This window comes from Symphalangus syndactylus, chromosome 18 (assembly GCF_028878055.3).
Source record: "Symphalangus syndactylus isolate Jambi chromosome 18, NHGRI_mSymSyn1-v2.1_pri, whole genome shotgun sequence".
In the NCBI taxonomy this organism is placed as follows: domain Eukaryota; kingdom Metazoa; phylum Chordata; class Mammalia; order Primates; family Hylobatidae; genus Symphalangus; species Symphalangus syndactylus.
The window spans coordinates 25,545,818-25,569,072 of record NC_072440.2 but is presented as its reverse complement, the minus strand read 5'-3'; the positions used below and the strand labels follow the sequence as shown (position 1 = coordinate 25,569,072).

The window sequence follows — 23,255 nt, the reverse complement described above, 5'->3', positions numbered from 1 at the left end:
TTCTGAAGTAGAAGTTATTGCCTTATTTTTCAGCTGAAGATATTACTATACTATAAAGCCATGGAAGGTGAGGATTGTATTTTACCTGCCATTTTATCCAGTTTTCAGCACAGAGCCTGGCAAATAGTTAAATCCTAAGAAACATTTATTTGGTAAGTGAACAAATAATATGTTAAGTAGCTTGTCTAAGGTCACAGAAACAGTTATTTGCAGAGCTGGGATTGCACTACCTTGTGATACTCAAGGAAGAGTAACCTTCTATTGATTGTCCCAGGCAACACTACAACACTTTGGTAAATACAATGATTGCAGACAAATTTCTTTTTGGTGTGTCCAGAAGAAATAAACAGGGGCTTTCTATTCTTTTTCCTATACACTATGTCATTTATAGGCTATTGAACAGAATGATGGTTGCATACGTATTTTTATTTCAATGACAATTTGGTGTGACTTTTTAATTCAGCAAATGTTATATCTTCGTGAAAGATGTAGGCCCTAAGGGGGAAAAAGCTCTGAGTTTAGAAATATGAGGAAGAACTTACTCATCACAAAGATTTCTGGCACAAAACAGACCTAATGGTTTTTCTACTCTGGCCCACCCCGCTTGCGTGTGCGAGAAGCTATAGTCTGTCCCTCATGGGTGGCTCTTCTTTGCACATCATCTACCACTCAGACTGTTGCTATTAATCAAAACAAAAAGGACTAACTCTTGAATGATGGAATTTTGGGAGCTTGTGGTAGATAACAAGAGTGATAGATATCCCAAGTGGAAGCAGAAGTCAGATAACAAGAGGGAAGAAGAGTTACGCCACAGAGTGGATATGCAGAAGAACAGGCATATTTCCCAAATCCATCATAACCAGCACATTTTTGTAACTGGAAACAAATACACTTCCAATATGAACATGTTTCAGTTCACAGGGTAGTACGTATATGAAACGAGCTGTGAGATCTGATATTTGTTGCATAACGAGCTTATACTGCCTACCTGATGCCCTGAAAGTTTTAAACATGCCAGCAGAATTCATGATTTCTTGACTTGGTAATTTTTTCTCTCATATCCAAATGGGATTCCCTCCATCTCCAAAGTTGTTGAATGGAACTGTAAGTGAGAATTTAAACTTGTGAGCCCAAAGCTTAGCATGGAATACTCTGTTTGGATTGGTTTATTCTTTTTGCTCAACATGAGAACAGTGTACAAGTTACTGATTGGATAGCATGATGATCCAGATTGTCTAGAGCAAGAAAGGCTGGATCAGAGAGAAAAACATTCTTTCTGCTGTTCGGGTTGGTCACCGGGCCCTCCCCTATCGGTGTGTTTCAGATCCTCTGTTTTTCTGCTCTGGACAGTGTTTTTCTACCTTATGCTTCTGTTTACTTATTTGCTTCTTTTGCTTTGTGATGAGAATCAAAATTGTCTGTGCAGCTGGCTGTCTTCATCAATATAACTTTAGTATTAAATGCAATTCTTTCCCAGCAAGATAAAAATTTCAAATAATATTATTGCTTGTTCCAGTAACTTCCCCAAAGACCCATGAACTCTTCTATAGAATGCATCCTAAACCTTGTTCTTTTAAAATTCTCACCTAGCTGTCTGCCACAGTCCTAAATTATTTTATCATAACCCTGCTCTCATCCTAATCAAACTCCTCTCCATCATCAAAAGAACCCATCTTAAACCAGACTTTGAAATGTCAATCAGTATCCTGACTTTGTTAATAAGACTTTGTTGATGTTCTTTCTTAGTAGGTAAACAATACACTCAGCTTTGTCTTATCCACCTGTTGTAGTGATATTTTGGACAGCAAGCATTTGACTTTGACAATTGTGTACTGCATTCTCATTGTCTTTCTGCTTTGGTATCATTTACTCTCTGCCAAACTCTGTATTTCAAACCCCCAATTCCCAAAGTGTAAGAGTTTGATAAGTTTTGGTTAACTGCTGTCATACCTGTTGGACAAAGCTGAAGTATATGGCCTCTTTCTGGACTAATGGTCAGCTCAGAGATTCATTGCCTTTGGGTCTGGTCTGTTTGCTAGACCAAAACATAGGTGGGTGGTAGAGATATGTAGTAAAACACATGGCCATAGAAGTTAAAGGAATTGACTACGTCCACTTTCTTAAGTAAGAATCTATGGACAGGAACTCTTAGAAGGGGGCTAAGGGCACAGCAGGCATTCTGAGAGTAAACGCTGGTGAAGTTATACAGGTGGAGAGCATTATCTAGGAGCTGAAAACAAGGATGTGGTACAGACTTCATGGTTTAAAGGTTGGGCCCTCTTTTTTTTGTCACTGATTTTGGATTCTTGTTTTCCTTTCAAGAACAAAAGTTTCTCTAGAATCCTTCAGCCACCAATCAAATGATCAGGCAGGAGAAAAACTTTAGATGGGAGTCTTGTCATCAAAAATAAATACACGTGCGTGGAGCTGCCTACGATCTGAACCAAACTAAAAATAGGAAGGCAGAGGCTAAAAAGTTATTTTAAGAACCCCCCCCCCGCCCGCCAACCACAGCCACTCCATGGGCTAAGCGGGGAGTAGGAAGCATGTCTGGTCACACCACCTTGGAATAAGAGGCCATGGCTGGCTGGATCGGATCCTCTGATAGCGCACGTGGAGCTGAACTTGAACATGATGCCAGCACTGTGTAGGGAGTGGGGGGTGGGAGGTGGTGGGTGGGAGGCACTGCCCTCACTCCTGCAGCTCCTTCATTCTGTTGAGGGCACCGCTGGCGCGGAACCACTTGATCTGCGTCTCGTTGAAGGTGTGGTTCAGGAGGATGGTCTCTTGGGTCCCGTTGGTGTGCTTGATGATGCACTTCAGGGGCTTGCCAGGGGAGAAGTTTTTCAGGCCCTTAATGGTCAGCTTGTCCACAGGGTGAATCTTGTTGTAATCCACTGGGTCAGCAAAGGTCAGGGGCAGCAGGCCCTGCAGGCCTTGGTCTCATGGATCCTGGCAAAGCTCTTGGTGATGATGGCCCTGCCCCCGAGGTGGCAAGGCTCCAGTGCTGTGTGCTCCCCGCGTGAGTCCTCGCAGTAGTTGTCATCCTTAATCACCACCCACCTGATGCCATGTTTCTTGTAGTAGTGGGCAGTATCAGGGATGGGGCCAAACTCCTGGGTGAGGGCATTGTGCATGGAATTGGCCTTGCTGTTTTCAATGTTGATGGCACCGATGAGCAAGTTGTTGGAGATGTATTCCAAGTGCCCATGGAACTTGAGCCAGGGGCCAGCAGCCGAGATGTGGTCAGTGGAACACTTCCCTTTGACCTTGATGAGGATCTGCAGGTCCTCCAGGTCCTTGCCATCCTACTTGTCAAAAGGATCCAGGAGCTGCAGGTACTGGCTGGTGGAGCTCACATCCACATGCTGCCTGCTGCTGTCCTTTGGGGGGTGCTGGTAGGTGTCCTGCCCTGGGTCAAACTCCGCTTGGGGAAGCTCATATGCATCTGGAGCCTCCAGCTTGAACTTCTTGCCATCCTTGCCCATCAGGCAGTCAGTCTCTGGGTTGAACTTAGGGTTCTCGCAATGGCCAGGGCTGTGACAATCTCTGGGGAGGTGATGAAGGCATGGTCTTGGGGTTTGTGTCATTGCGACCCGTGAAGTTCCTGTTGTAGGAGGTGACGATAGTGTTCTTCTCCCCCTTCTTGATGTACTTCCTGTCCCACTGGCCAATGCAGGGGCCCCCTTTTATCTGTTGGTAAACAGCAATGGATATACCCAGCAAAGAACAGAAGGTAGAAAATACTTGAGGCTCTCTAGCATTTTGTTTCAGAAGCTCATGGTATCCACCAAGCTCATGCCAAGGATTGTTGTGAAGATTCAATAAACAAATATATAGCAGGATTTTTTTTTAAGCCTGTAAAATCTAAAATGGATCCAATATCATCATTTTGTTTATTCATTCATTCAAGAAACAATCATCTAAAGTTTACTGTATGTTTGAAATTGTAGTAGGCTCCAGGAATACAAACACAAATGCATCCATTCAAAAAGCTCATGGTCTAGTGGAAGAAACAGATAGAAGAAATCATTGAAAACAATACATGACTCAATAAAGGAATGTATGAAGTTTTATAAGAACATAGATAAATGATATATATTTAAAATATGTATACTTTACATATATTTTACTAACTCCTATATTGTCCTGTGAAAGATATATATTATTTTCCCTCTTTCACATTTAAATAACTGAAGTTAAGGAGGACCAAATAATGCAGGCAATAAGTGATAGATCTGGTACTCAAAGCTCAATATTCTAACTCAAAATCTAGTCCTTTCCTCCCACTCTATCAAGCTGCTTAACTAACTCAGCTATTATTATACTCAATGGATAGGAAATTTATAAAACAAGATAAATAAGTGTAAGTGGCTAATTTTAACTTTAAAATTAATATAATTAAATACATAAAAAATAGAAGTTGACATTTTTCTCAGTTTATAAAACTCATAAAAAGTAAAGTAAGAAATATAACAACTGTATAGGCAATAGTGAATGGAAGTAAGTAGTCTCATTTACTAAAGGTGAGAATGTAAATCAGTATAACCTTTCTGGAAGGCAAATATTCAATATGGTAGAGACTGCACTTTGTGTTAATCAAAACACTTCCTCTCCCTGGAAATAAAAGAAGACTGTCTTTCCCAAGTTCCCTAGCAGTTCGGTTGGAAATTATGTGACTCTAGTCAATAAATACAGGCAAAAGTAACACACGCCATTTATAGACCCAAGTCCAAAGATCATTCAGAATGACATTTCAGCTCTGTCTTCTCTTCCATGGCAACTTAGGAACCACATGTTTGAAGCAACCCAGATCCCAAAATCATCACATGGAGAAGAGCCACCAAAGAGAGCCACCCGGCCCACATTGGACAATGACTAGAGCAAGAAATAAACCTTTGATGTGTTAAGCATTGAGCATAGGAATTGAATTGTTACCACAGCAGAACATTTCAACTAATGAAAATAACACAAGAGATTTTATCCCCATTTTACAGATGAGGCTACTGAGGCACAGAGGGATAAGTAACTTGCGCATGGTCACAAAGCTAACAAATAGCTGAGCTTTGACACTGGCATAAAAATAAGCACGTAGACCAATAGAACCAAATAGATGACCTAGAAATAAAGCCAAATACTTGCAGCCAACTGATCTTCAGCAAAGCATACAATAACATAAAGTGGGGAAAGGACACCCTATTCAATAAATGGTGCTGGGAAAACTGGCAAGCCACATGTAGAAGAATGAAACTGGATCCCAATCTTTCACCTCATACAAAAATCAACTCAAGAAGGATCAAAGACTTAGTTAAATCTAAGACCTGAAGCCATAAAAATTCTAGAAGGTAACATCAGAAAAGCTCTCTGGACATTGGCTTAGGCAAATAATTAATGACTAAGACCCCCAAAACAAATGCAACAAAACAACAACAACAAAAAAATAGGACCTAATTAAACTAAAAAGCTCTGCACAGCAAAAGAAATAATCAGCAGAGTCAACAGACAACTGACAGAGTGGAGAAAATATCTGCAAACTATGCATCTGACAAAGGACAAGTATCCACATTCTATGAGAAACTCAAACAAATCAGCATTAAAAAAATCCCATCAAAAAGTGTGCAAAAGACATGAATAGACAATTATCGAAAGAAGATATACAAACAGCCAACAAACCTGAAAAAATGCTCAATATCACTAATCATCAGGGAAATGCAAATTAAAACCACAATGAAATACCACCTTACTCCTGCAAGAATGGCCATAAAAAGTCAAAAAACAATAGATACCTTCATGGATGTGGTAAAAAGGGCACACTTTTTACACTGTGGCTAGGAATGTAAATTAGTACAACCTCTATGGAAAACAGTATGGAGAGTCCTTAAAGAACTAAAAGTAGATCTACCATTTGATCCAGCAATCTCACTACTGGGTGTCTACCCAAAGGAAAATAGTCATTATATTAAAAATACACATGCGCATGCATGTTTATAGCAACACAGTTCACAATTGCAAAGATACGGAACCAACCTAAGTGCCCTTTGACCAATGAATGGCTAAAGAAAATGTGGTATATATACACCATAGAATACTACTCAGCAATAAAAAGGAATAAAATAATGTCTTTTGCAGCCACTTGGGTGGGACTAGGGGCCATTATTCCAAATGAAATAACTTAGGAATGGAAAACCAAATATCATATGTTCTCACTTAGAAGTGGGAGCTAAACTATGAGGATGCAAAGGCATAAGAGTGATATACTGGACTTTGGGGACTTGGGGGAAAGTTGGGAGGGGGATGAGGGATAAAATATTATATGTTGGGTACAGTGTACACTGCTCAGGTTACAGATGCACTAAAATCTTAGAAATCACCACTAAAGTACGTATCCATGTTACCAAAAACCGCCTGTACCCCCAAATCTATTGAAATAAAAAATATATTCATTTAAAAATGTATTTCTTAGTCAAACCTTTTGTCTTATACAATAAAAGAAAAATAAAAAGAAAAAATTGCTGAACTAAAATAAGAAAGCTGCTCCAGATCACATAGCTAATAAATGGCAAGCCCATGCAGTTGACTCTAGAATCCACATCTTACATCTTAACCATCACATATGCTGCCTTTCTTAAATAAATTATGGTATCTATAACATACTATGCAGCCATTAATACATGACAAAGTGGTATTTTAACTCACTGGGCAAAGGTTGGGTTATTTAATAAATGATGCTAGCCCAATTGACAGTCTGTCTGGAGGAAATTAAAATTAGTCCTCTCTTTGAAAATTTACATATATATATATATATATATATATATATATATATATATATATATTCAAAACATAGATTCTTAGAGTAAGCAATTTAAAAAGGTTATAGAATCTACCTCCATGCAGATTTTTAAAGTAAGATGGTTTATCATCCCCTGCAATGTGACCCTGGAAATGAACTGGACAACAAGTTAATCTTAGGTTTCTATGAATCATTTGGTTTTCGTTGGACTTTCTCTTTCTTTGACTCATGTTTAAACCAGAGACAGTAGGAGTCTATAAAAATGATTGAACATTGAAACACTAACATCTGAACTTTTTTAAAGTTTCGGGTTGAAATGGCTTCTGTAAAGATCTCACCTAACTGTGGTTAATAGAAAATGGTAATATTCAATCAAAGTTGTATATAAGTTAGAAAAAGAATTACAAGCCAGGGTAGCTTGACACAGATATAAATTCTCACTAAGCTTACCCAAACTCATCTGCTCCAAGGCTTCCAGCCTTTCAGAGTTATTTCAGTTCATTTCAATGAAAAATTTATCAAATATAATAAAACATTTTTGGAAAGACGGGGGATTCAGGACATTACAATTGGTATTAAAAGAACTAATGAGCTTTGCCACTGATAAAGTATTTTTTTGCAGTCTTTTTTGGCTCAAAGAATGATACCCAGTTATTAATTCTTAAGCACATAAATCTTTTCCGTTTTTGTTTTTCCTGCTTGGTGCCTGAATTTTCTTGGCTACTACTGAAATATATTGAATAGGCTGACTCTACTTTTTGTCTGCATATTCTGTGGATCTAGTGGCTCTGAATCCAAGCCACTATAATGATTATGGAAACAAAATATTTCTGATGAACATATAACCAGATATTGCTGACAAACAGAAAAAAAAAAAAACAGGCTGATGGGGGCCAGAGCAGTGCATATGGTCTGCATTCCTGCCAAACTGCATGTATGCACAGCCACACAAAGACAAAATCCTTTGGTAAACACTCACAGTTAAGGAATAGGGTACAACATTTTAATATATTAACCATTTGAAAAAATTCCCGTTAGTTCCTTTTAATCTCTGGTATACTCTCACCATTCAAACTAGACTAGAGGTATCAATTTCCTCTGGAAGGAATTCTACAGCAGAGAAAACAAATAAGAAACCAGTTCTCAAGTTTGAGGTTCAAAATGGGCTCTTGAGCCTCCTTACTGTTTGGCAGAAGAAGATTTGGTTGCAAAAGGCTGAATTTTGATTATGAAAATCGAAGATTCTAGAGGACTCAAGGCATAAGTTTTTCCATTAACGTACTAGATTATGTGTAATGCAGGTGGATATCAGCACATGGTTTTCCTGTTGGAGAGGAGCTACGGATCCTATAGATTGAGAGTTGGAAGGGGCTATGGTTTGAATGTGTTCCCTACCCTATGTTCATTGCAGCATTATTCATAATAGTTGAAATATGGAAATAACCCAAATGCCCATCGACAGATGAATGGATACAGAAAGTGTGATATAAACATACAATGGAATATTATTCAGCCTTAAAAAATACAAGGAAATCCTGCCATTTTTGATAACATATGTGAACCTAGAGGACCTTATGCTAAGTGAAATAAGCCATTCTCAGAAGGACAAATACTATATGAACCCAGTTATATGAAGTATCTAAAATGGTCAAACCCATAGAGGCAGAGATTAGAATGGTGATTGCTACGGGATGGGGAGAGGGGGAAATGGGAAATTATTTTTCAATGGGTATGAAGTTTCTATTATGCAAGATGAGAAAGTACTAGATATCTGCTGTGCAACATAGTGCCTAGGTTTAACAATATGGTATTGTATACTTTTAAATGTAAGAGGATAATCTCACGTTGTGTTCTTACCAAGCAAACAATAACAAGAAACCCCCCAAACCCCACAAAAGAACATAAAGACATTTTTGAAGGTTATGGATATGTTTAGTGCCTTGGTTGTGGTGATGGTTTCATGGGTGTAGTCACATTTCCAAACTCATCAAGAGGTACACACGAAATGTGTGCAATTTTTGGTACATCAGTTATACCTCAATAAAGCTAAAAAAAATTTCAAAAGGAAGGGTGACAGAGCAAGGGAAGAGACCCTCTACAGGAGCCACCAAAGACCAGGAAGTGTGGTAGCCCTACAGGAATTCCCATGTCCGGGGTTGAGGGAGAGAAGAGTGTAACTTTCATTGAGTGTCCATCACATGCCAGGCATAGTATTGGATTCTTTTTTATTGGTATACTGACACTTTCCTCCTTTTCTAAAATATAATTTTTTAGCCTTGTTTTAATTGTGGTACAGTATATAATGTAGTATTTGGCATTTTAAACAGTTTAAGTGTATAATTCAGTGGCATTAATGAAAGCCTCAGTGATATTCAACCATCACCGCTGTCTACTTCCAAAACTTTTCATCATTCCAAACAGAAACTTTGTATCCATTAAAAAATGCTTTGTCCTTGTCATTAATTTTATTTCATTTCAAATGCTGAGAGAAATGACCATGAAGCAAGCTTTCTTTTCATTGTTTAGCTCTCTCATTTGATCCCCTGGAAACTGCAGACATGTTGGGAGTTTCGGGCCTGAAAACGCCAGGGAGACGACGTTCAGTCCCTTATGCTGCTGCATATATTTACTTAGTATTAGGATGTGATTCACGGTAAACATATGTAGGTATTAAATATTTTAAACTTGTGGTCCCTGGACTTATCCAGGGGGTCTATGAACTCCCTGCAATTGTAATCAGAATTTTGGATGCAGATGCATTTGCTTGGGAAATGATTATGCAGCTTTTTCCTCCTCAACCTTAGAAGGATATATAATTCCCAGAATGATTACAATCCCCATTTTTGAAGATAGAGGCTGGGGAGTAGGCACTGAACCCTCAAAACTTGGTGATGGAGTCACAGAGTTTAAATACTTTTACTCTCTCTGTGTGATCCCTCTGTGGTTAATTTGGTTTAAGGAAGCTTGGAAGAAATTCTGTTCCCAGTCTGCTCTCTCCATCTCCCACTCCCCAGACCCCATCTCACCTTACCAACTTCTATCTATAGTCTGCATCCTGAAGCCTAGAGAGATGGGAGAAGTAGAGGAGATGCCTGGATAGTACAGTTGGAATATTAATGAAAGAACAAGTGCAGGAAGCAGGACAGGAAGGGGAGAATAATTTTGCTTCTTTCCTCTGCCTGCATAGAGAGGAACCCCTGTGTTCTTTTGACCTTATCTCTGCCATTTTGCACTCATTATGGCTAGGTTTCAAAATCTCTCTGCTTAGAGGCCTCCCCCAAATCATTAAAAAGTTCCCTGGTGTCCCCAGCCCTGCCTGAATCCAATCCTGGCCCAACTAGATCCCACTCACCCAACCTACTAGTCAGCCCTGCTCCACACCCCTGTGTCCAGGGTTGACTGTCACTCTGTCCTCTCTCTCGAACACATCAACCACCTCTCTCTGAGTCTCCCTGTGCCCAGCCTGTCCCCTCACACTTGTCCTTTCTCTGGGGGATGCTGCACAGTTCATACTCCACAGTCAGGACCCTTGAGCTCTTCTACCCTCAGGTGCCCAGCCCAGCCCCCTTCCAGATGAGCCCAGGGAGTGTTTGCCTAAGGCATGGTGGGGAAGCTGGGGCATCTGCTTGGGGGAACTTATCTGGCCTCTATGGCCTCTAGGAATAGGATTATCATGAATGTGCAAAGAGGATTAAACTGCATTTAGGGAAAACATAAACAGTGGTACACTATAAAGATGCAAAGCTCTAAAACAGAAAAACTAGATCTGGTTCTGTAAGGGTAATATTAATTACAAGAATTTATGAGAACTTATGGCTAATTACCACATGCACTAACATTTATGAACTTATGGCTAATTACCACATGCATATACACTTACGTATATGTACACAACTAATTTTATTGTAAGTTTTGTTGGGTTGCAACATTACACAAATAACAATAATTTATTGTTTGCTGAGCTTCTACATGCCAGCTACCATCTTAATCACTTTATAGAAATGATTTTATGTAGTCTCATACTCTTTGTTTCCAGTCTTTAATTGCTCATTAAGCATGGTTATTATCTAATTCATTTAAGAGAAGAAAACTACATTTTGTAAAATATTGGTTGTATCTTAAAAGCTCTGAAAGTCCTGAATACAGACTGTTAATATACATTTGGATAATTATCAGAACTTTTGCTGTCAAAGTCCTATCTGTTGTACCTACAAAAATAAATTTTTATGGAAATGTCTTCAAATTCCTCTTAGCTACTAGGAGAAAAGAATGAAAGGAAAAGCTTAATGAGAGCTAATTCATAAGCCTTCTCTCCTTTCTGCTTTCTTCCCTGATCTGTTCCTTTTTCCTCCAGTCCCTTCTATTTTTTCCCCTCCCCTCCCTAACCCCTTAAATTTTCTTCCCTCCCTTCCCCCGCTTCTACCCCTAATTTTCGCCTCATCTTTTCTACCTCTTTCCTTACTCCTTTCTTGTCTCCTCCTCTCCGCTCTATCTCTCTCCTGTCTCCCTGCTAAGTCTGGCATTGCCCATTGACATATTATTGTCAGGTGCAGTGTGCAGACGTTTGGGAAGGGGCCCAGGAATAAATGCAAGCAGGGAAAAGTTTCATGCTTCCTCACATTATTCTGGAAAAAGACAGAAGTTACCAATTTTAAATTTTAAGATATCCTAGAGAAGCGCCTGTTTTTTTCTGTGAGCATCCAGCAGTGGTGCTCTGGAAATTTAAGATTGAATTCAGTTGAAGCTCACTGGTTCTATTAACAAAAAGATTCATACAAAAGGTCTCAGTGACATGTTATTTCTTTCCTGGGTCAGGAATCGTCTTAGCTGTGTGTGTGTGATGACTGGAATATTAGGCAGATTCTCTAGAAGGTCTATAATCCCGGAGATTGCATCTCAGAATGCAATTTTTGTTCACTGACCTTTTTGAAAAAGAATAAAGACACTGAAAATTGATGATATGAAAGTTGGAAATCCATGGACATGAGCACTGTCCTAATGGCACATTTAAAGCTTTAGGGAGCTTTCAAAAATATTTGAAAATGTGAATAAAGTCTATATTCAAAAGATAAGACATATTAGAGAATAATATGGTAGATCTTATTATTGTATCTTTGTCTTAATTCTTGAATCTTGATCCTGTTTTACAGGCTGCCTTGCGCTAAGGTGAGAGGGTATCCCCAAAGGGCTATGAAAGTGTAGGGGAATGAGGTGCCTTTCCTGGAGCTAGATACAGCGTTGAAAGCAAAGCTAGGTTTGGTCAGGCAGGCAAGATGAGAATATAAAGCTTGGACAGATGATAGACAGAAAACTGGAGCAGGCTGCTATAGAAGAAAGGGGTAATTAAGACAGGAAAGTGAGGAGGAAGGCATGGCAGCAGTTGGCCTGGAGCCAAGATGGTTCCTGCTGGATGCAGAAGGTACTTGCCTGTGTCAAAACTTCCAGCTGGGCAACTGAATGAAATTTAGACACTATTACTTAACATTTAGGTAGTAGCAGACAGAGGCTGAGAACTTTATAAGGATTATCACATTCAATTCTCATTTAATCTCAACTATTGTATGGAGGATTTACTACTACCATCTCCATTTTATGGAGTTCGGACAGGTGAAAGTGATTTATCCAAGGTAAGGGGTGACATTGGGATTCAAACCCAGATGATCTGATTGCAGGAGCAATGAGCACCTTAATTCTTCACTGCATTAGACTGTGACTGGATAACTTGCTCCACTGAGACCAAATGACATTGGTTTATTTTGTAGTAAACAGAGTTGTTTTTTTCTTTTTCTTTTTTTTCCCACTGTCGCGGGACTGGAGGGCAATGGCGCGATCTCGGATCTCTGCAACCTCTGTCTCCCAGATTCAAACGATTCTCCTGCCTCAGCTTCCCGAGTAGCTGGGATTACAGGCGCACACCACCACAGCTGGTTAACTTTTTCTATGTTTAGTAGAGACGGGGTTTCACTATGTTGGCCAGAATGGTCTCGAACTTCTGACCTCGTGATCCACCTGCCTCGGCCTCCCAAAGTGCTGGAATTACAGGCTTTAGCCGTCGTGCCTGGCCTCAGAGTTTGTTTTAAATTCAGCTCTGGTTTCTTTCTTTCCTTGTTTTACAGTAAGAAATTTTGAAAAAGGATATTAGAGTGATTTAGGCCTTAAAGAAATCAGTTCCATTGTGTCACTGCCTTCTTATTAACTTAGCTTTTGAGTTCTATTGTCCTATGGTGGTATGTGGGGGTACGTGATCACTGTGGGCCATTTGCACTTATAATCTCTCCTCTACAGGGTTATAGAGAGTCAAAGAAGAGTAGTGAGCACATATTGATGCTGATATCATGGGCAAGAGCAGATTGAGCAAAGTTATCTTTTTTTTTTTTGCATTTTACATCATCCTTTTTTCTCTATTTTGTGCACTAACCTTTGTTATATCATGGAAAAGAGCATATGCTCACAAAATATTAATATATAGAAATGCTACCAATGTATTTAACTACCTGCTAACTTACAAGAAATGTTATTTTTAAAATATATTTCCTATATGGTTACAGTTTATATACTGATTTTTCTCAGACATGATTGAAATTTCATATCTGATTTTCCAATATGAAGTTAGTGCTCTAAAATAGATATTCAAAATTGAATTAAATAAAATAAAAAATTCACTACATGCTTGCTCTATGAATTATAAGAATTAAACAACAAAACATTCTTCTCCCATTAGGCTGGTAAAGATTTTACTAATTTTTAAATAAAAAGATTAGTAATATCTAGTATTTGGGGTTGGTTAGTGTGTAGGAGAAATGTGGTTTCTTATATATTGAGGTAGGAGGGTAAATAAGTACCTGCTTTTGAAGGTAACCTAGAATTAGCTCTGAAAGTTGACCCAGTAATTCCATTTCTAGGAGTCTACCTTCCAGAAATAGTCACGCACACAGTGATTTTTTTACAAATCATTGCAGTGTAATTTTAAATAGTATAAAATTGAAAGTAACCATCAATAGGGAAAGGGTAAAAGTTATGGGTATAATTAAGAACATAATTATCAACACTATAGATACTATAGAGCTGTTGAAAAGCATCAGGAAGATATAAACGTACTGACAAGAACTCTATCTAAGACACATGAATGATTGAAAAAGCAAGTTGCAAAAGAATAAATACAGTATTATACTGCTTGTGTTAAGAAATACATAACATTTATATATGTAGAGGCATGCAACAGATCAGAGAGATTGTTATTAGTGTTTACCTCTGGAGAGGGGATAGGAATGACCAATCTGTGGTGAGGAAGTAAAAGGATTCATAGCTACAGGTTTTCTATTCATTTCTGTATCATGATTTTGTACACTGACTATCCACACATAAGTTACTGTTGTAATTTTAAAACAGAAATAAAAAGTTATAACTACAAAACTGTAAAATTTTTGATAGATTAAATTATAGATTTCTACTTTAAGCTCTATGTATGCTTCATGTAGCATCAAGTTATGCTAAATTATTGAGATATTATTGGGATGTGACATTAGGGTATATTTTGTTACATGAAACAGAAGCTGATTTAAAAAGCATGAGTAGAATTAAGGGATTTTATTGAAAGGATGTAGGAGAGTCTTAGGAAACTCATGCAATCTGGCCTCAAGGCAGTAGGGAAGTTCAAAAGCTATGTCTTCCCTCTCTCTTTCCAAGGCCCAGGTTCTTTGACATCTATTTCTCCTGACACATCTGCATAGTTCTCCTCTGGGGACTGTCCACCTCTGCTTTTTGTTTGCTTGTTTTTAATCATCATTGAGTCTATGTCTCTACAGGTTCGCTACCATCTTGGCCTGAGGAAATTCTGGAAAATACTTTGGAGAAAGACTGATTCTGTCAGTTTACTCCACTTAATATTTTATTTTTTGAATTGTGAAATTAATTTCCAACTATTAATAGTATGTAAAGGTTCGTCCATAAATAGTCACTGTTTCTGGTTCAGCTCCGGCTACTAAAGTGCAGCCAATTTTATATCTAAAGGGCTTGTTTAGGCAGAAGTTTGTGGGCAGTGACATATGGGGTGGGCCACAGCTAAAAGATGCGTTACTTTGACACAGCTTGAGTTTATATGGCTAAAGACAGCCATTATATGTTATGAACAAAGAAAAGGGATAGCTGGTATTGAGATATTCTTGAGCCAGTGTCTAATCATTATTCACTCTTCATTTTGCTTTATATCTTATAAGGACTAAAGTTGACTTACTGGTCTATTGATTCTCATTGGAACATAGTCTTTAAGGCAAACCCAGTGGACAGAGATTTATGAGAGGAACTGATTGCCAGTTGAGCAGTGTGTCAAATGTTCGTTACCTTAACCTAGAACTATACTATCAACACAAGCAGTCCTTGCTTTGCACAGTAGTGGGAGACATAAAAATTGCTACACAAGGCCGAGCGCGGTGGCTCACGCTTGTAATCCCAGCACTTTGGGAGGCCAAGGCGGGCAGATCCCGAGGTCAGGAGATCGAGACCACGGTGAAACCCCGTCTCTACTAAAAATACAAAAAATTAACTGGGCGTGGTGGCGGGCGCCTGTAGTCCCAGCTACTCGGAGAGGCTGAGGCAGGAGAATGGCGTGAACCCGGGAGGCGGAGCTTGCAGTGAGCCGAGATTGCGCCACTGCACTTCAGTCTGGGCGACAGAGCGAGACTCCGTCTCAAAAAAAAAAAAAAAAAAAAAATTGCCACACAAGCTGAAACTGTGCAAAACCATCTTAATAATCAATGGGAAAATTGCAGTTGTCTCATGATCTTTAGAAAACTTTGTCAAAATATTAAACCCTCTCTGTCACATTGGCATAAAGAAATTTAAAAAGATAGTAACACTAATCTGTATTTAGCAATTTAAAACATTAAAAACATTGAGAATTAAAGTGTTTAATTTCTTTGTAAAAATATTGTCAAACAGCTTAAACAATAATTACCTTCTTCTCATGTTATTACATACCATATGGAGCGAGCATCTTTTCTATGCCTTAGTGAATTGTCATACTCTTTGTGAAGTTTGGATCAGCTTCCAACATTTTATCCATTTTGCTTTCAATGTTGTGAAATATCTTAGAGTTTATTGTGAAGATTTTTTCTCAGCATTACTTCCTCTTTTACATCTTCATCTTTTTCATCACAATCACTTTCATCATTTATGTCAAAAAATGAGCCCTGGCCGGGCACAGTGGCTCATGCTTGGAATCCCAGCACTTTGGGAAGCTAAGATTGGAGAATCGTTTGAGCCCAGGAGTTTGAGACCATCCTGGGCAACATAGAAAAACTCCATATCTATTAAAAATAAATAAATAAATAACTTAGCCCGGCATTGTGGCATGCACCTGTGGTCCCAGCTACTCAGAAGGCAGAAGTGGGAGGATTTCTTGAGCCCAGAATGTCGAGACTGTAGCGAGCTGTGATGATGTCACCACACTCCAGCCTGTGCAACACAGGGAGACTCTGTCTAAAAAACAAAGAAACAAAACAAAACAAAACTGTGCCGTTACTATTTCTCTAACTGCAACAGCTAGGGTCTTCCAGTCAGTGGTAGCATCAACATTCCCATAACCAACTATATTTCTTCTATAACTTCATTTATGTTCAATTTAAATTTCACCTCTAGCATTATCTCTTTTTTTTTTTTTTTGCGTTTTCATCTTTGTTGGCCAATTTCTTCTTTTAATTATCAATTTTTATAAAATTGATAATTGATAAAAAAATTGATAAATCTCATGGATTTATTACTGGGAGACAAGGAGGCAACACAAGTATAGGCTTTGCTGTCTGTGTGTGAACTGAATAACAGATGTGTAGTACCCAAGACTTTGAAAGAAGAGACATGATTTGTCTCTGACCATGATGCCCCTCTGTTATTTACATAATGATTTGTGGACTGGATGGCTAGTGGCAAAGTTTGTACTTTCTGCAGTTTCTCATAGTTTATATACAGTGGTAATTGAAATTTGAACTGTGTTGTTGGAGGACTGGTGTTATCTAACTACACTGTGGTAAATGAAATTTGTGCATTTTGGTACTATGCAAGATGAGAACTGCCTGTATCTGCTCAACAGAAGTGCATACATGTGTTCACCAAAGGACATGCACAAGAATGCTCATAGTGGTGCCATTCGTAATACTGATAAAGTGGAAACAATGCAAATGCCCATCAGTGGTAGAATGGGTAAATTGTGGTTTAATTATAAAATGGAATACTTCTGGCAATGGGGTTTTACAAACATGACTACATGGAATAATATGAATGAATATCATAAAATGTTGAGCTAAAAAAGCTAAACATCAAAGAATACATACGATATGATTTCATTTATGTAAAGTTTGAAAAACAGGCAAAATGAATCAGTGGTACCAGAGCTCAGGGCAGTAATTGTCATTGGCAGAGGTGGTGACAAGAAGGGAGTGTAGCAGGGTCTGAGGCACTGCTAATATTCTGTTTCTTGATCTGGTAACACGTATATTTTTAGTTTTGATAATTCGACAACCTGTATGCTTATGATTAGTATCCTGTTCTATATGTATGTTATATTTCAATATATCTTTTACCAAAAAAGTAACGTGTTTCTAACCTGAGGACCAAAGTTTATAATACCTTCACTCTTTTAATATAAATCACAGTGGATTCTGTGAGCTCCCTAGAGTAACAGTATTCACTTCCTTTCTTGATTTGGGGGTGGCAAAGGGTGGAATTACAACAATGGCAAAATGGTTCATAACCCTGGGGAGAGGCAGGGTAAAGTCTTGTACAAGTTAATATCATTTGTCACTAGGCTATCATTTAAAAAGGAAAGATGGGAGGAGCTCCAGAGCATGAAGTGCAAAAACATACTTCCAGACCCTTTACCATTATTACCAGGGCCAGCACTCAATATACTATATACTCCAGCCCCAGCCTCCTGGTTTTGCAGCTTTTGATGTGTATTTGTCTGCTTGGGCTGCTGTAACAACATACCATAGGCTGGGTAGTTTAAACAACAGATGTTCATTTCTCATAGTTCTGGATGCTGAGAAGTCCAGATCAGCAGATTCAGTTCCTGTTGAGGGTTGGCTTCCTGGAGTGTAGAGGGCCACTTTCTTTCTATGTCCTCCCATGGCAGAGAGGGGAGAGGGAGAGACAGAGGAACCTCTCTGAATTCAGTTCTTATAAGGACACTAATGTCATCAGACCAGGGCCCCATCCTTAGGATCTAATCTCAACCTAATTACCTCCCAGAGGCCCCACTTCCAAATACCATCATAGTGTTAGGGCTTCAAAATATGAATTTTTTTGTGAGGGGGGGGAGACAAAATTCAGTCCGAAGCAGACATTGTCTATTGAACCTCCAACTGGGGAAATTCAAGGTTGTGCATTTCCTCAGCCTCACCGCACAGTCACACTTCCCAACCCCCTTGTGTCCGTATAATTGTGCAATAATTTTAGTCAGGTCAGGTGAAATAAGAACCCAGAAGCATCACACGACTTGAAATGCAGTTGACTCCCAAATCTATCCTTTCCAACCCTGCCCTCTGCCCTGCTCTGGCATCCCACACAGCACGTACAATGTTTATTACAGTCCCTGTGCCTTCGCTCACCTGTTCCTTCTACCTAGAACCTCTCTCCTCCCCATTTTCACCTGGCTTCCTTTGTTGGTTAGTTCAAGTCTAGCTCAGTTCCATCTTTTCCAGCAACCCTTCCCTTGCCCCTGCCTTCAGTTTTACCCAAGATCTCCTTCCATTGTCCTGAGAACTGAACCTCATTCCTGTGACTATCATTCCATGTTGAAATTATTTGTGCAGGAGTGTCTCTACCCCAAGACTGTCAGCTTCCTGAAGAGAGAAACCTTGCTTTTTAATCCGTGTAATTCCAGTACAAGCACTATGCTTAGTATACAATGGGCATTTTATGTTTATTTAACAAACAAAATTGTGAGCCTAGGCAACATGGCAAAACCTCATCTCTACAAAAAATACAAAAATTAGCCAGGCATGATGGTGTGCACCTATAGTCCGGGCTACTTGGGAGGCTGATGTGGGAGGATTGCTTGAGCATGGGAGGCAGAGGTTGCAGTAAGCTGAGATTGTGCCACTGCACTTTAGCCTCGATGACAGAGCCAGATTCTGTCTCAAAAAAAAAAAAAAAAAAAAAGAATTGAAGTGATAATTGGCATTTTTCACTCGCCTGTGCAGTCAGGTTTTGTTTTTCTTAATATTTGATGCCTTTGTTTTGATGGGAATAAAATTGTTTCCCACTGGTTAATGGTTCTCTTGGTTTACAAGAAAATTTGCAGGCCAGGCACAATTCACAAAGACTCTAATATCCTGTAGACAGGAGTCTCTGTCACACTTGATTTACTTCTTAATGGGTGTGTTTCTTACTCCAGAGTGTCACTGTCCTCCTATTAGAGTTGACTTGTACCAAATCGATGAAAGAGAATTAGGGGAAAGGGCAAATTATCCTAATAGTAGTTACAACACTATTTCATGATGAGAAAACAAGATTGGAAGGTTAATGGTTGGATGGACTTAAAGTGCAAGAGATTCTTAATCTTTGGTTATTTTATAAATGAAGTAGATAACCCTTAGGTCATACGAATATATTATTTAAAGTGTGTATTTAAAGTGTAATTTTGTGCTTGCTTCACCACTTGCCTAGGATCCTAAAGCTCTTTATAAGGTTATCTATCCACATGTAAAACTTAATTTATTGGTTTGGTGAATTAAGGGAAATAATTTATTTTTTAGCAGATTTTATTAGCTGTTAAAGTTTATAAGCTAAAGAGCTCAATGGCTTTTTCTTGGAATTTCATACATTATGCAAATTTCTTCATGAATGATCATTCTGTAAGTGATGTTTCAGGTTGCTTTCAACCCAGAGAACCTTTCAGTTGGTGCAATACCAGCTTCAGTTTTATTAGAAAAAATGAAGAAAAAAGAAGCTCATCTCTTTCATCATTACTTCTTGCTCACTTAAATCCAAATAAACAAAAATTGGTTGCGTCTTTAATAAACTGAAAATACTGCTATTCATGGTTTAAGATAGAATTCTTAATCAAAAGCTCGATTTATCTACAACTTCTAAAACAGATATTGGCTTTAAAATGTTACTTTAAACATCTTCTATAGCCAATATCTGCATTATAATATAAAGCCCAGTGCCTTTCTATTCAACATATGCTTGTTATAAAATAGCCACCAGGTATTTGAAGGGTGTACAAAAGAATCCCCCTTATCAAAATTACTGTGGCAGATTCTGACAGTTTTATTCCTTATCGATGTTCTCATTTATAATTCTAGTAATAGAAATTTAAGGTAGGTATATGGCTGTCCAGCTAAAAATACCTATGATATTATGATATATACATTGGTTTTCATCCACAGCTCCTGGCTCATAACTCCTATAACCCTTGTTATAGTCTTTTGTTATAATGTTGGGGCACTTTAGGCCTCAGAGGCAGGCCTCAGGAAGCAGAATCTCTCTGACCTTCTCCTGCTTTCCTTCACCTCCTTTCTTTCCCCAAGGTAGGAATCTTTTTGGGCCTTTCTACCTTGGAGCTGGACATAAATAAATTCTCTGACCTACTTGTCTGATTGTAGGTCATAAGACCTTCATTTCAGATAGGGTCCTGCCCATACCCTGGAGAAAGGAATGCTGCACAGAGAGGCCAGGAAGAATCTGAACAGATAGGCTTTGGTGAGTTCCTCAACTTAGCCTATAGTATTAGCTCATATCCTTTTTGTCCAATCACAATTCTACATGGTTGTCAATCATGTCTATCCAATGAATTCTCTATAAAAGGCCCAGGAGGACAAGGTTAAGAGAGTTCTGGACAGATGAACACATGTAAGTTTGCAGGAGAGTGAACAAGAACTTATCCACGTGTTGGGAGGGTGCCAGCTCCATGGGCACTGAAGCTCCTATGTCTGGGACCCTTCTAGATCTCGCCCTATGTATCTCTTCATCCAGCTGTTTGTTTGTATTCTGTAAAATATCCTTTGTAATAAACTGGTAAACATAAGTAAGGGTTTCTCTGAGTTCTATAAGCTCCTCTAGAGAATTAATTGAACTCAAAGAGAGGGTCACGGAAACTACAACCTTTAGTTGGTTGATCAGATGTTCCAGAGGCCCAGACTTGTGACTGGTGGGAAGATGTGATGGCTAGAGCTGGAGCCATGTTAGACCATGAGACAGAAACTGGGACGAGAGTGGTGGAACCATGAAACAGAAAAGACTGGGGTGTCCAGCACTGTGGAGCAATTCTATCAATCAGCCCAGGCTGCCTGCCTGTCAGTTATATGAGAGAAAAATAAATGAACTTATGTAAGCTATTGTTCCTTTGGCCTTTTCTATAGCTAGACTCGAATCTGTGTCCTAAATGATACACAATATGCAGACATTCCTACCATTCATAATTTATTCCTAGGGATTAAATCATTATATCATCTTGAGTTCCCTGTTCAAACTCAAATACCTTGGGAAAATTGCTTTGGTCAGTAACTTCTTAACATGAATTAGTTTATCAATTTACTTTTATTCCTTCACTATTTTTAGGGTTTTGGATTAAAGGAAGATTCATTTGTTAAGGTTGACACTGTGTTTTTTTTTTTTTTGTTTTTTTTTTAATTCTTTTTTTTTTTATATACTTTAGGTTTTAGGGTACATGTGCACAGTGTGCAGGTTTGTTACATATGTATCCATGTGCCATGTTGTTTTGCTGCACCCATTAACTCGTCATTTAGCATTAGGTATATCTCCTAATGCTGTCCCTCCCCCCTCCCCCCACCCCAAAACAGTCCCCTGAGTGTGATGTTCCCCTTCCTGTGTCCATGAGTTCTCATTGTTCAATTCCTACCTGTGAGTGAGAACATGCAGTGTTTGGTTTTTTGTCCTTGTGATAGTTTACAGAGAATGATGTTTTCCAGTTTCATCCATGTCCCTACAAAGGACATGAACTCATCATTTTTTATGGCTGCATAATATTCCATGGTGTATATGTGCCACATTTTCTTAATCCAGTCTGTCGTTGTTGGACATTTGGATTGGTTCCAACTCTTTGCTATTGTGAATAGTGCCGCAATAAACATACGTGTGCATGTGTCTTTATAGCAGCATGATTTATAGTCCTTTGGGTATATACCCAGTAATTGGATGGCTGGGTCAAATGGTATTTCTAGTTCTAGATCCCTGAAGAATTGCCACACTGACTTCCACAATGGTTGAACTAGTTTACAGTCCCACCAACAGTGTAAAAGTGTTCCTATTTCTCCACATCCTCTCCAGCCTGTTACCAAAGCCTGGCAGAGACATAATCAAAAAAGAGAATTTCAGACCAATATCCTTGATGAACATTGATGCAAAAATCCTCAATGAAACACTGGCAAACCGAATCCAGCAGCACATCAAAAAGCTTATACACCATGATCAAGTGGGCTTCATCCCTGGGATACAAGGCTGGTTCAACATACGCAAATCAATAAATGTAATCCAGCATATAAACAGAACCAAAGACAAAAACCACATGATTATCTCAATAGATGCAGAAAAGGCCTTTGACAAAATTCAACAACCCTTCATGCTAAAAACTCTCAATAAATTAGGTATTGATGGGACGTATCTCAAAATAATAAGAGCTATTTATGACAAACCCACAGCCAATATCATACTGAATGGGCAAAAACTGGAAGCATTCCCTTTGAAACTGGCACAAGACAGGGATGCCCTCTCTCACCACTCCTATTCAACATAGTGCTGGAAGTTCTGGCCAGGGCAATCAGGCAGGAGAAGGAAATAAAGGGTATTCAGTTAGGAAAAGAGGAAGTCAAATTGTCCCTGTTTGCAGATAACATGATTGTATATCTAGAAAACCCCATTGTCTCAGCCTAAAATCTCCTTAAGCTGATTAGCAACTTCAGCAAAGTCTCAGGATACAAAATCAATGTACAAAAATCACAAGCATTCTTGTACACCAATCACAGACAAACGGAGAGCCAAATCATGAGTGAACTCTCATTCACAATTGCTTCAAAAAGAATAAAATACCTAGGAATCCAACTTACAAGGGATGTGAAGGACCTCTTCAAGGAGAACTACAAACCACTGCTCAATGAAATAAAAGAGGATACAAACAAATGGAAGAACATCCCATGCTCATGGGTAGGAAGAATCAATATCATGAAAATGGCCATACTGCCCTAGGTAATTTATAGATTCAATGCCATCCCCATCAAGCTACCAATGACTTTCTTCACAGAATTGGAAAAAACTACTTTAAAGTTCATATGGAACCAAAAAAGAGCCCACATCACCAAGTCAATCCTAAGCCAAAAGAACAAAGCTGGAGGCATCATGCTACCTGACTTCAAACCATACTACAAGGCTACAGTAACCAAAACAGCATGGTACTGGTACCACAACAGAGACATAGATCAATGGAACAGAACAGAGTCCTCAGAAATGATGC

General features: G+C 38.8%; 1 pseudogene; it reads right to left on the bottom strand.

Annotated features, from left to right (window-relative positions):
* Positions 1 to 2,683: 2,683 nt before the first annotated feature.
* The window catches only part of LOC129467435 (aconitate hydratase, mitochondrial-like), a 104,459-nt pseudogene continuing 83,887 nt past the window's right edge, over positions 2,684 to 23,255 (bottom strand).